Source organism: Bos javanicus, chromosome 29 (genome assembly GCF_032452875.1).
Source record: "Bos javanicus breed banteng chromosome 29, ARS-OSU_banteng_1.0, whole genome shotgun sequence".
Taxonomy (NCBI): Eukaryota; Metazoa; Chordata; class Mammalia; order Artiodactyla; family Bovidae; genus Bos; species Bos javanicus.
The window spans coordinates 533,882-547,260 of record NC_083896.1 but is presented as its reverse complement, the minus strand read 5'-3'; positions in this window follow the sequence as shown (position 1 = coordinate 547,260).

Sequence of the window (13,379 nt, the reverse complement as noted above, 5' to 3'; positions counted from 1 at the left end):
GTCTCGTACACCGGGTTATTGTTACCATCTTTCTAAATTCCATATATATGCGTTAGTATACTGTATTTATGTTTTTCCTTCTGGCTTACTTCACTCTGTATAATAGGCTCCAGTTTCATCCACCTCATTAGAACTGATTCAAATGTATTCTTTTTAATGGCTGAGTAATACTCCATTGTGTATATGTACCACAGCTTTCTTATCCATTCATCTGCTGATGGACATCTAGGTTGCTTCCATGTCTTGGCTATTATAAACAGTGCTGCGATGAACATTGGGGTACATGTGTCTCTTTCCCTTCTGGTTTCCTCAGTGTGTATGCCCAGCAGTGGGGTTGCTGGATCATAAGGCAGTTCTATTTCCAGTTTTTAAAGGAAACTCCACACTGTTCTCCATAGTGGCTGTACTAGTTTGCATTCCCACCAACAGTGTAAGAGGGTTCCCTTTTCTCCACACCCTCTCCAGCATTTATTATTTGTAGACTTTTGGATCGCAGCCATTCTGACTGGTGTGAAATGGTACCTCATAGTGGTTTTGATTTGCATTTCTCTGATAATGAGTGATGTTGAGCATCTTTTCATGTGTTTGTTAGCCATCTGTATGTCTTCTTTGGAGAAATGTCTATTTAGTTCTTTGGCCCATTTTTTGATTGGGTCGTTTATTTTTCTGGAGTTGAGCTGTAGGAGTTGCTTGTATATTTTTGAGATTAGTTGTTTGTTGGTTGCTTCATTTGCTATTATTTTCTCCCATTCTGAAGGCTGTCTTTTCACCTTGCTAATAGTTTCCTTTGATGTGCAGAAGCTTTTAAGGTTAATTAGGCCCCATTTGTTTATTTTTGCTTTTATTTCCAATATTCTGGGAGGTGGGTCATAGAGGATCCTGCTGTGATGTATGTCGGAGAGTGTTTTGCCTATGTTCTCCTCTAGGAGTTTTATAGTTTCTGGTCTTACGTTTAGATCTTTAATCCATTTTGAGTTTATTTTTGTGTATGGTGTTAGAAAGTGGTCCAGTTTCATTCTTTTACAAGTGGTTGACCAGATTTCCCAGCACCACTTGTTAAAGAGATTGTCTTTAATCCATTGTATATTCTTGCCTCCTTTGTCAAAGATAAGGTGTCCATATGTGCGTGGATTTATCTCTGGGCTTTCTATTTTATTCCATTGATCAATATTTCTGTCTTTGTGCCAGTACCATACTGTCTTGATAACTGTGGCTTTGTAGTAGAGCCTGAAGTCAGGTAGGTTGATTCCTCCAGTTCCATTCTTCTTTCTCAAGATCGCTTTGGCTATTCGAGGTTTTTTGTATTTCCATACAAATTGTGAATTTATTTAACTTTACAATATTGTATTGGTTTTGCCATATATCAAAATGAATCCGCCACAGGTATACATGTGTTCCCCATCCTGAACCCTCCTCCCTCCTCCCTCCCCATACCATCCCTCTGGGTTGTCCCAGTGCACCAGCCCCAAGCATCCAGTATCGTGCATCGAACCTGGACTGGCGACTCATTTCATATATGATATTATACATATTTCAATGCCATTCTCCCAAATCATCCCACCCTCTCCCTCTCCCACAGAGTCCAAAGGACTGTTCTATACATCAGTGTCTCTTTTGCTGTCTCGTATACAGGGTTATTGTTACCATCTTTCTAAATTCCATATATATGCTTTAGTATACTGTATTGGTGTTTTTCTTTCTGGCTTACTTCATTCTGTATAATAGGCTCCAGTTTCATCCACCTCATTAGAACTGATTCAAATGTCTTCTTTTTAATGGCTTAGTATTACTCCATTGTGTGTATGTACCACAGCTTTCTTATCCATTCATCTGCTGATGGACATCTAGGTTGCTTCCATGTCCTGGCTATTATAAACAATGCTGCGATGAACATTGGGGTACATGTGTCTCTTTCAATTCTGGTTTCCTCAGTGTGTATGCCCAGCAGTGGGATTGCTGGGTCATAAGGCAGTTCTATTTCCATTTTTTAAAGGAATCCCCACACTGTTCTCCATAGTGGCTGTATTAATTTGCATTCCCATCAACAGTGTAAGAGGGTTCCCTTTTCTCCACACACTCTCCAGCATTTATTGCTTGTAGACTTTTGGATCGCAGCCATTCTGACTAGTGTGAAATGGTACCTCATAGTGGTTTTGATTTGCATTTCTTTGATAATGAGTGATGTTGAGCATCTTTTAATGTGTTTGTTAGCCATCTGTATGTCTTCTTTGGAGAAATGTCTATTTAGTTCTTTGGCCCATTTTTTGATTGGGTCATTTATTTTTCTGGATTTGAGCTGACCAAGTGGGCTTTATCCCAGGAATGCAAGGATTCTTCAATATCCACAAATCAATCAATGTAATACACCACATTAACAAATTGAAAAATAAAAACCATATGATTATCTCAATAGATGCAGAGAAAGCCTTTGGCAAAATTCAACATCCATTTATGATAAAAACTCTCCAGAAAGCAGGAATAGAAGGAACATACCTCAACATAATAAAAGCTATATATGACAAACCCACAGCAAACATTATCCTCAATGGTGAAAAATTGAAAGCATTTCCTCTAAAGTCAGGAACAAGACAAGGGTGCCCACTTTCACCATTACTATTCAACATAGTTTTGGAAGTTTTGGCCACAGCAATCAGAGCAGAAAAAGAAATAAAAGAAATCCAAATTGGAGAGGAAGAAGTAAAACTCTCACTGTTTGCAGATGACATGATCCTCTACATAGAAAACCCTAAAGACTCCACCAGAAAATTACTAGAACTGATCAATGAATATAGTAAAGTTGCAGGATATAAAGTCAACACACAGAAATCCCTTGCATTCCTATACACTAATAATGAGAAAACAGAAAGAGAAATTAAGGAAACAATTCCATTCACCATTGCAACCAAAGAATAAAATACTTAGGAATATATCTACCTAAAGAAACTAAAGACCTATATATGGAAAACTATAAAACACTGGTGTAAGAAATCCAAGAGGACACTAATAGATGGAAAAATATACCATGTTCATGGATCGGAAGAATCAATATAGTGAAAATGAGTATACTACCCAAAGCAATTTATAGATTCAATGCAATCCCTATCAAGCTACCAACAGTATTCTTCACAGGGCTAGAACAAATAATTTCACAATTCGTATGGAAATACAAAAAACCTCGAGTAGCCAAAGCTATCTTGAGAAAGAAGAATGGAACTGGAGGCATCAACCTGCCTGACTTCAGGCTCTACTACAAAGCCACAGTTATCAAGACAGTATGGTACTGGCACAAAGACAGAAATACAGATCAATGGAACAAAATAGAAAGCCCAGAGATAAATCCACGCACATATGGAACCTTATCTTTGACAAAGGAGGCAAGAATATACAATGGATTAAAGACAAACTCTTTAACAAGTGGTGCTGGGAAAATTGGTCAACCACTCGTAAAAGAATGAAACTAGAGCACTTTCTAACACCATACACAAAAATAAACTCAAAATGGATTAAAGATCTAAATGTAAGACCAGAAACTATAAAACTCCTAGAGGAGAACATAGGCAAAACACTCTCCGACATACATCACAGCAGGATCCTCTATGACTCACCTCCCAGAATATTGGAAATAAAAGTAAAAATAAACAAATGGGGCCTAATTAAACTTAAAAGCTTCTGCACAACAAAGTAAACTATAAGCAAGATGAAAAGACAGCCTTCAGAATGGGAGAAAATAATAGCAAATGAAGCAACAGACAAACAACTAATCTCAAAAATATACAAGCAACTCCTACAGTATAATATTTTTAATATCTTTTTTCCTTTTGTTATAGCTTTTGTTTTAGTCTATTTTGTCTGACTACTCCAGCTTTCTTTTCATTTCCATTTACTTAATTTTTTCCCATTATTTCACCTTCAGTTTGTGTGTATCATTTCTTCTGAAGTGAGTTCTTGTGGGCAATATATTGACAGAATTGTTTATCCATTCAACCACTTTATTCCTTTTGGTTGGCAAATTTTGTACATCTATATTTATAGTAATTATTACCAGGTATACATATAAATGTACAGAATTTGCCAACACCTATCACTACTTTTAAATTGTTTTCTGTCTATTTTTGTTATTTGTCTCTGTTCCTTTCCTCTCTTTCTCTCTTCTCTTGTGTTTTTTCTAATGCCAAGTTTAGATTCCTTTCACTTTTTTCATGGAAAAAGCAAAAGAGTTCCAGAAAAACATCTATTTCTGCTTTATTGACTATGCCAAAGCCTTTGGCTGTGTGGATCACAATAAACTGTGGAAAATTCTTCAAGAGATGGGAATACCAGACCATCTGATCTGCCTCTTGAGAAATTTGTATGCAGATAAGGAAGCAACAGTTAGAACTGGACATGGAACAACAGACTGGTTCCAAATAGGAAAAGGAGTTCGTCAAGGCTGTATATTGCCACCCTGTTTATTTAACTTATATGCAGAGTACATCATGAGAAACGCTGGACTGGAAGAAGCACAAGCTGGAATCAAGATTGCCCGGAGAAATATCAATAACCTCAGATATGCGGATGACATCACCCTTATGGCAGACAGTGAAGAGGAACTCAAAAGCCTCTTGATGAAAGTGAAAGTGGAGAGTGAAAAACTTGGCTTAAAGCTCAACATTCAGAAAACGAAGATCATGGCATCCGGTCCCACCACTTCATGGGAAATAGATGGGGAAACAGTGGAAACAGTGTCAGACTTTATTTTTGGGGGCTCCAAAATCACTGCAGATGGTGACTGCAGCCATGAAATTAAAAGACGCTTACTCCTTGGAAGGAAAGTTATGACCAACCTAGATAGCATATTCAAAAGCAGAGACATTACTTTGCCAACAAAGGTTCATCTAGTCAAGGCTATGGTTTTCCCTGTGGTCATGTATGGATGTGAGAGTTGGACTGTGAAGAAGGCTGAGCGCTGAAGAATTGATGCTTTTGAACTGTGGTGTTGGAGAAGACTCTTGAGCATCCCTTGGACTGCAAGGAGATCCAACCAGTCCATTCTGAAGGAGATCAGCCCTGGGATTTCTTTGGAAGGAATGATGCTAAAGCTGAAACTCCAGTACTTTGGCTACCTCATGCGAAGAGTTGACTCATTGGAAAAGACTCTGATGCTGGGAGAGATTGGGTGCAGGAGGAGAAGGGGACGACAGAGGATGAGATGGCTGGATGGCATCACTGACTCGATGGACATGAGTGTGAGTGAACTCTGGGAGTTGGTGATGGACAGGCAGGCCTGGCTTGCTGCAATTCATCGGGTGGCAAAGAGTGGGACACGACTGAGCGACTGATCTGATCTGATCTCTGATAAAAATTTTTTATTGTGTTTTCTGTGAGGTTCACATTTAATATTCTATATTAGTAGTAGTTTAAGTTGGTAGCACATTCCAAAGCTATCTTTTTTAAATTCATCCTCCATCACGTTTTATGCTTGCAATGGCATACTTTACATCTTTTTATTTTACACATCCTTGTAATTTAACTTTATTACTGTTTTCTTATAATCTTCATGCTTACTTTGTAAGTGATCTAATCCACTACCTTTATTACATATTTGCCTTTTCCAGTGAGATTTTTACTTTTCTATATTTTTTATTAGCAATTAGTTTGGCTTAAAGAACTCCCTTTAAAATATCTTGTAGGATCAGTTTAGTGATTACACACTTCTTTAAGTTTTGTACATCTGGGAACCTCTTTACAGCTCCTTCAATTCTGAATGATAACTTTGTTAGGTAAATATTTCTTGGTTGATTCTTTTTTATTTCAGCTTTTAAAATAAATCAAGTTGCTCCCTCTGGCCTGTAAATTTTCTGCTGAAAAGTCTTCTGAAAACTTTATGGGGTTTTCCTTAAACATAACAAGTTATTCTTCACTTACTGCTGTTCAGAGTCCCTCTTAATTACTACTTTAATTATAATATGTCTTGGAGTATATCTGTTTGGCTTCATCTAGCTTGGAACTCTCTGGGTTTCCTTGACCTGGATTCCTATGACCTTCCTAAGATTAGGAAAGGTTTCCTTGATGAATTCTCACAATAATTTTTTTAGTTCTTTATTTCTCTACATTGACATGAATCAGCCACAAGTGTACATGTGTCTGCCCATCCTGAACACCCCTCCACCTCCCTTCCCATCCCATCCCTCTGGGTTGTCCCGGTGCACTAGATTTGAATGCTCTGTTTCGTGCATCAAACAAGGATTGGCCATCTATTTAAAATGTGGTATATATATGTTTCAATTTTATTCTTCCAAATCATCCCACCCTTGCCTTCTCCCACAGAGTCCAAAACTCTGTTCTTTACCTCTGTGTCTCTTTTGCTGTCTTGCATATAGGGTCTTTGTTATCATATTTCTAAACTCCATATATATACATTAATATACTGTATTGGTGTTTTTATTTTTGATTAACTTCACCCTATATAATAGGCTCCAGTTTCATCCACCTCATTAGCACTGACTCAAATGTGTTCTTTTTTTTATAGCTGAGTAATATTACATTGTGTATATGTACCACAGCTTTCCTATACATTCATCTGCCAATGGGCATCTAGGTTGCTTCCATGTCCTAGCTATTGTAAACCGTGCTATAATGAACAGCGGGGTACACACATCTCTTTCAAATTCTGGTTTCCTGGGTGTGTATGCCAAGCAGTGAGACTGCTGGGTGGTATGGTGGTTCTATTTCCAGTTTTTTAAGGAAGCTTCACGCTGTTCTCCATAGTGGCTGTACTAGTTTGCATTCCCACCAACAGTGTAAGAGGATTTCGTTTTCTCCACACCCTTCTCCAGCATTTATTGTTTGTAGACTTTTTGATGGCAGCCATTCTGACCAGCATGAGATGGTACCTCATTGTGGTTTCCATTTGTATTTCTCTGATAATGAGTGAGGTTGAGAATCTTTTCTTGTGTTTGTTAGCCATCTGTATGTCTTCTTTGGAGAAATGTTTGTTTAGTTCTTTGGCCCATTTTTTGATTGGTTTGTTTATTTTTCTGGTATTGAGTTGCATGAGCTGCTTGTAACTGGAGATTAATTCTTTGTAAGTTGTTTAATTTGCTATTATTTTCTCCCATTATGAAGGCTTCCTTCTCACCTTGCTTACAGTTTCCTTAGTTGTGCAAAAGGTTTTAAGTTTATTTAGGTCCCGTTTGTTTATTTTTGCGTTTATTTACATTATTCTGGGAGGTGAGTCATAGAGAATCTTGCTGTGATTTATAGCAAAGAGTGTTTTGCCAATGTTTTACTCTAGAGGTTTTATAGTTTCTGGTCTTATATTTAGCTCTTTAATCCATTTTGAGTTCATTTTTGTGTGTGGTGTTAGAAAGTGTTCTAGTTTCATTCTTTTACAGGTGGTTGACCAGTTTTCCCAGCACCACTTGTTAAATAGATTGTGTTTTTTCTCCATTGTATATTTTTTGTCTCTTTTGTCAAAGATAAGGTGTCCATTGATGGGTGGATTTATCTCTGGGCTTTCTATTTTGTTCCATTGATCTATATTTCTGTCTTTGTTCCAGTACTATACTGTCTTGATGACTGTAGCTTTGTAGTACAGCCTGAAGTCAGGCAGTTGATTCCTCCAATTACATTGCTCTTTCTCAAGATTGCTTTGGTTATTCGAGGTTTTTTGTGTTTCCATACAAATTGTGAAATCATTTCTTCTAATTCTGTGAAAAATACCGTTGGTAGCTTGATAGGTATTGCATTGAAGCTATAGATTGCTTTGTGTAGTATACTCATTTTCAATATATTGATTCTTCGAATCCATAAATATAACATATTTCTACATCTATTTGTGTCATCATTGATTTGTTTCATTGGTGTTTTATAGTTTTCTATATATATGTCTTTTGCTTCTTTACGTAAATTTATTCCTAAGTATTTTATTCTTTTCATTGCAATGGTGAATAGAATTGTTCCTTAATTTCTCTTTCTGTTTTCTCATTGCTAGTGTATATAAATTCAGAGCATTTCTGTGTATTAATTTTATATCATGCAACTTTATTCATTGATTAGCTCTAGTAACTTTCTGGTGGTGTGTTTAAAGTTTTCTATATAGAGGATCATGTCATCTGCCAACAGTGAGAGTTTTACTTCTTTTCCAATCTGGATTCCTTTTATTTCTTCTCCTTTGTTGTGGCTAAAAATTCCAAAACTATGTTGAATAGTAGTGGTGAGAGTGGTTACCCTTGTCTTGTTCCTGACTTTAGAGGAGATGTTTTCAAATTTTCGCCATTGAGGATAATGTTTGCTGTGGGTTTATCATATATGACTTTTATTATGTTGAGGTATGTTCCCTCTTTGCCTGCTTTCTGGAATGTTTTTTATCATAAATGGATGATGAATTTTTTCAAAGGTTTTCTCTACATCCATTGAGATAATCTTATGGTTTTTACCTTTCAATTTGTTAATGTGGTGTATCACATTGATTGATTTATGAAAATTGAAGAATTCTTGCATCCTGGCACAAAGCCCACTTGGTCACGATTTATGATCTTTTCAATATGTTATTGGATTCTGTTTGCTAGAATTTTGTTGGGGATTTCTTCATCTATGTTCATTAGTGATATTGGCCTGTAGTTTTCTTTTACTGTGGCATCTTTGTCTAGTTTTGGTATTAGGGTGATGGTAGCCTCATAGAATAGGTTTGGGAGTTTACCTTCCTCTGCAATTTTATGGCAGAGTTTGAGTAGGATAGGTCTCAGCTGTTCTCTAAATTTTAGGTAGATTTCACCCATGAAGCCATCTGATTATTGACTTTTGTTAGTTGGAAGATTGTTTATTACAATTTCTATTTCCATATTTGTGATGAGTCTGTTAAGATTTTCTACTTTTTCCTGGTTCAGTTTTGGAAAGTTATACTTTTCTAAGAATTTATCCATTTCTTCCAAGTTGCCCATTTTATTAGCATGTAGTTGCTGATATTACTCTCATGATCCTTTGTGTTTCTGTGCTGTGTGTTGTGATTTCTCCATTTTCATTTCTAATTTTGTTGGTTGGATTCTTCTCCCTCTTTTTCTTGATGAGTCTGGCTAATGGTTTGTCACTTTTACTTATCTTCTCAAATAACCAGCTTTTAATTTTGCTGATATTTGCTATAGATCCTTTGTTTCTTTTTCACTTATTTCACTCTGATTTTCATGATGTCTTTCCATCTACTAACTTTGGGTTTCTTCATTTCTCCTTTTTTCTAGTTGACTTAGTTGTAAAGTTAGGCTATTTATTTGATGTCTCTCTTGCTTCTGGAGATAAGGTTGTATTGCTATGAACCATCCTCTTAGCACTGCTTTTACTGAATCCCATACATTTGTCATGTTTATATTTTCATTTGATTCTATACATATTTTGATTTCCTTTTAAAATTCTTCCATGATCTGTTGGTTATTCAGAAACATGCTGTTTAGGTTCCTTCAGTTCAGATCAGTCATTCAGTTGTGTCCGATTCTTTATGATTCCATGTACTGCAGCACGAAAGGCTTCCCTGTCCAGCACCATCCCCCAGAGCTTACTCCAACTCATGTCCATAGACTCAGTGATGCCAAATAACCGTCTCATCCTCTGTCATCCCCGTCTCCTTCTGCCTTCAATCCTTACCAGCATAAGGGTTTTTTCAATGGGTCAGCTCTTCGGATCAGGTGACCAAAGTATTGGAATCTCAGATTCACCATCATCAGTCCTTCCAATAAATATTCAGGACTGATATCCTTTAGAATAGCCTGGATGGATCTTCTTGCAGTCCAAAGGACTCTCAAGAGTCTTCTCCAACAACACAGTTCAAAAGCATCAATTCTTCTGTGCACAGTTTTCATTATAGTCCAACTCTCATATCCATACATGACTACTGGAAAAACCATAGCTTTGACTAGACGGACCTTTGTTGGCAAAGAAATGTCTCTGCTTTTTAATATGATGTCTAGGTTAGTCAAAACTTTTCTTCCAAGGAGCAAGCGTGTTCTAATTTCATGACTACAGTCAATATCTGCAATGATTTTGGAGCCCCTCCAAATAAAGTCTGTCATTATTTCCATTGTTTCCTGCATCTATTTGCCATGAAGTGAGGGGATCAGATGCCATGATCTTAATTTTCTGAACATTGAGTTTTAAGCAAATTTTTTCAATCTCCACTTTTACTTTCATAAAGACACTCTATAGTTCTTCGCTTTCTGCCATAAGGTAGGTGTCATTTTCATATGTGAGGTTATTGATATTTCTCCCAGCAATCTTGATTCCAGCTTGTGCTTCAACCAGCCCAGTATTTTGAATGATGTACTCTGCATGTAAGTTAAATAAGCAAGGTGACAATATCCAGCCTTGCCATACTCCTTTCCTGATTTGGAAAAAGTCTGTTGTTCCATGTCCAGTTCTAACTGTTGTTTCTTGACCTGCACACAGATTTCTTAGGAGGCAGGTCAGGTGGTCTCGTATTCCCAACTCTTTAAAAATTTTCCACAGTTTGCTGTGATCCACCCAGTCAAAGGCTTTGGCCTAGCCACTAAAACAGAAGTAGATGTTTTTCTGAAACTCTCTTGCTTTTTTGATGATCCAATGGATATTGTCAATTTGATCTCTGGTTTCTCTCCATTTTCTAAACCAGCTTGAACATTTGGAAGCTCACAGTTCATGTACTATAAAGCCTGGCTTGGAGAATTTTGAGCATTACTTTGCTAGCATGAGAGCTGAGTGCAATTGTGGTAGTTTGAGCATTCTCTGGCATTGCCTTTCTTTGAGATTGTAAGGAAAACTGACCTTTTCCAGTCCTGTGGCCACTGCTGAGTTTTCCATATTTAGTGGCATCCTGAGTGCAACACTTAACAGCATCTTCATTTAGGATTTGAAATAGCTCAGCTGTAACTCCATCACCTCCACTACTTTTGTTTGTAGTGATGCTTTCTAGGGCCCACTTGACTTCAGATTCCAGAATGTCTGGCTCTATGTAAGTGATCACAGCATCGTGGTTATCTGGATCATTAAGCTTTTTTTTTTTTTTTTTTGTATAGTTCTGTGTATTCTTGCCCCCTCTTCTTACTATCTTCTCATTCTGTTATGTCCATACAATTTCTGTCCTTTATTGTGCCCATCTTTTCATGAAATGTTCCCTTGGTATCTCAAGTTTTCTTGAAGAGATCTCTAATCTTTCCAATAATATTGTTTTCCTCTATTTATTTGTATTGACTACTGATGATGGCTTTCTTATCTCTTTCTGGTATTCTTTGAAACTCTGCATTCAGATGGATATATTTTTCTTTTTCTCCCTTGCCTCTCACTTCTCTTCTTTTCTCAGCTATTTGTAAGGTCTTCTCAGACAACCATTTTGCCTTTTTGCATTTCTTTTTCTTGGGCTTGTCTTGATCACTGCCTCCTCCTGTACAATGAAATTGAGTTCTGTCCATAGTTCTTCAGGCACTCTGTCTATCAGATCTAATCCCTTGAATCTATTTGTCATTCCACTGTATAATCATAAGGGATTTGATTTAGGTCATACCTGAAGAGTTTAGTGGTTTCCCGACTTCTTCAATTTAAGTCTGAATTTTGCAATGAGGAGTTCATAATATGAGTCACAGTCAGCTCCTAGTCTTGATTTTGCTGACCATATAGTGCTCCATCTTGGGCTGCAAAAATTATAATCAATTGATTTCAGTATTGACCATCTGGTGATGTCCATGTGTAGAGTCATCTCTTGTGTTGCTGGAAGAGGGTGTTTGTTATGACTGGTGCATTTTCATGCCAGAATTCTGTTAGCCTTTGCCATGCTTTATTTTGTACTCCAAGGCCAACCATGCCTGTTACTCTGGATATCTCTTGACTTCCTACTTTTGCATTCCAGTCCCCTGTCATGCAAAGGACATCTTTTGGTGTCAGTTCTAGGAGGTCTTGTAGGTCATCATAGAACTATTCAACTTCAGTTCTTCAGGTTTACTGTTTGGGGCATGGACTTGAATTACTGTGATATTGAATGATTTGCCTTGGAAATGAACAGAAATCATTTGCTCATTTGTGAGATTGCACCCAAGTATTGCATTTCATACTTTTGTTGACTGTGTAGGTTACTCCATTTCTTTTAAGGGATTCTTGCCCACAGTACTAGATATAATGGTCATCTGAATTCTATGCAGAGTACATCATGAGAAATGCTGGACTGGATGAAGCACAAGCTGGAACCAAGATTGCCAGAAAAATTAATAACCTCAGATATGTAGACAACACAACACTCATGGCAGAAAGAGGACTAAAGAGCCTCTTGATGAAAGTGAAAGGGGAGAATGGAAAAGCTGGCTTAAAACTCAACATTCAGAAAACTATGGTTATGGCATCTGGTCCCATCACTTCATGGCAAATAGATGGGGAAACAGTGGAAACAGTGACAGAATTTATTTTGAGAGGCTCCAAAATCACTGCAGATGGTGACTGCAGCCATGAAATTAAAAGACGCTTGCTGTTTGGAAGAAAAGTTATGACCAACCTAGATAGCATATTAAAAAGCAGAGACATTACTTTGTCAACAGAAGTCCGTCTAGTGAAGGCTATGGTTTTTCCAGTGGTCATGTATGGATGTGAGAGTTGGACTATAAAGAAAGCTGAGCGTCGAAGAATTGATGCTTTTGAACTATGGTGTTGAAGAAGACTCTTGAGAGTCCCTTGGACTGCAAAGAGCTCCAACCAGTCCATCCTAAAGGAGATCATTCCTGGGTGTTCATTGGAAGGACTGATGTTGAAGCTGAAACTCCAATACTTTGGCCACCTCATATGAAGAGCTGACTCATTTGAAAAGACCCTGATGAAGGGAAAGATTGAGGGAAGGAGAAGGGGATGACAGAGGATGAGATGGTTGGATGGCATCACCAACACAATGGACATGAGTTTGAGTAGACTCCTGGAGTTGGTGATGAACAGAGAGGTCTGGCATGCTGCAGTTCATGTATCACAGAGTTGGACACGCCTGAGCAACTGAACTGAACTGAATTCCAGTCCATTTTAGTTCACTGATTCCTAAAATGTTGATGTTCGCTCTTGCCATCTCCTGTTTAACCACTTTCAATTTACCTTGATTCATGGACTAGGTTCCTATGCAATTCATTCCAGGTTCCTATGCAATTTGTTATTTTCAGCATCAGGCTTTACTTCCATCACCAGTCACATACACAGCTGGGTGTTGTTTTCACTTTGGCCTTGTCTCTTCATTGTTTCTGGAATTATTTCTCCTCTCTTCTCCAGTAGCATATTGGGCACCTACTGACCTGGGGAGTTCATCTTTCAGCAACATATCTTTTTACCTTTTTATGCTGTTCATGGGGTTCTCAAGGGAAGAATACGGAAATGACTTGCTATTCCTTTCTCGAGTGAACCACATTTTGTCAGAA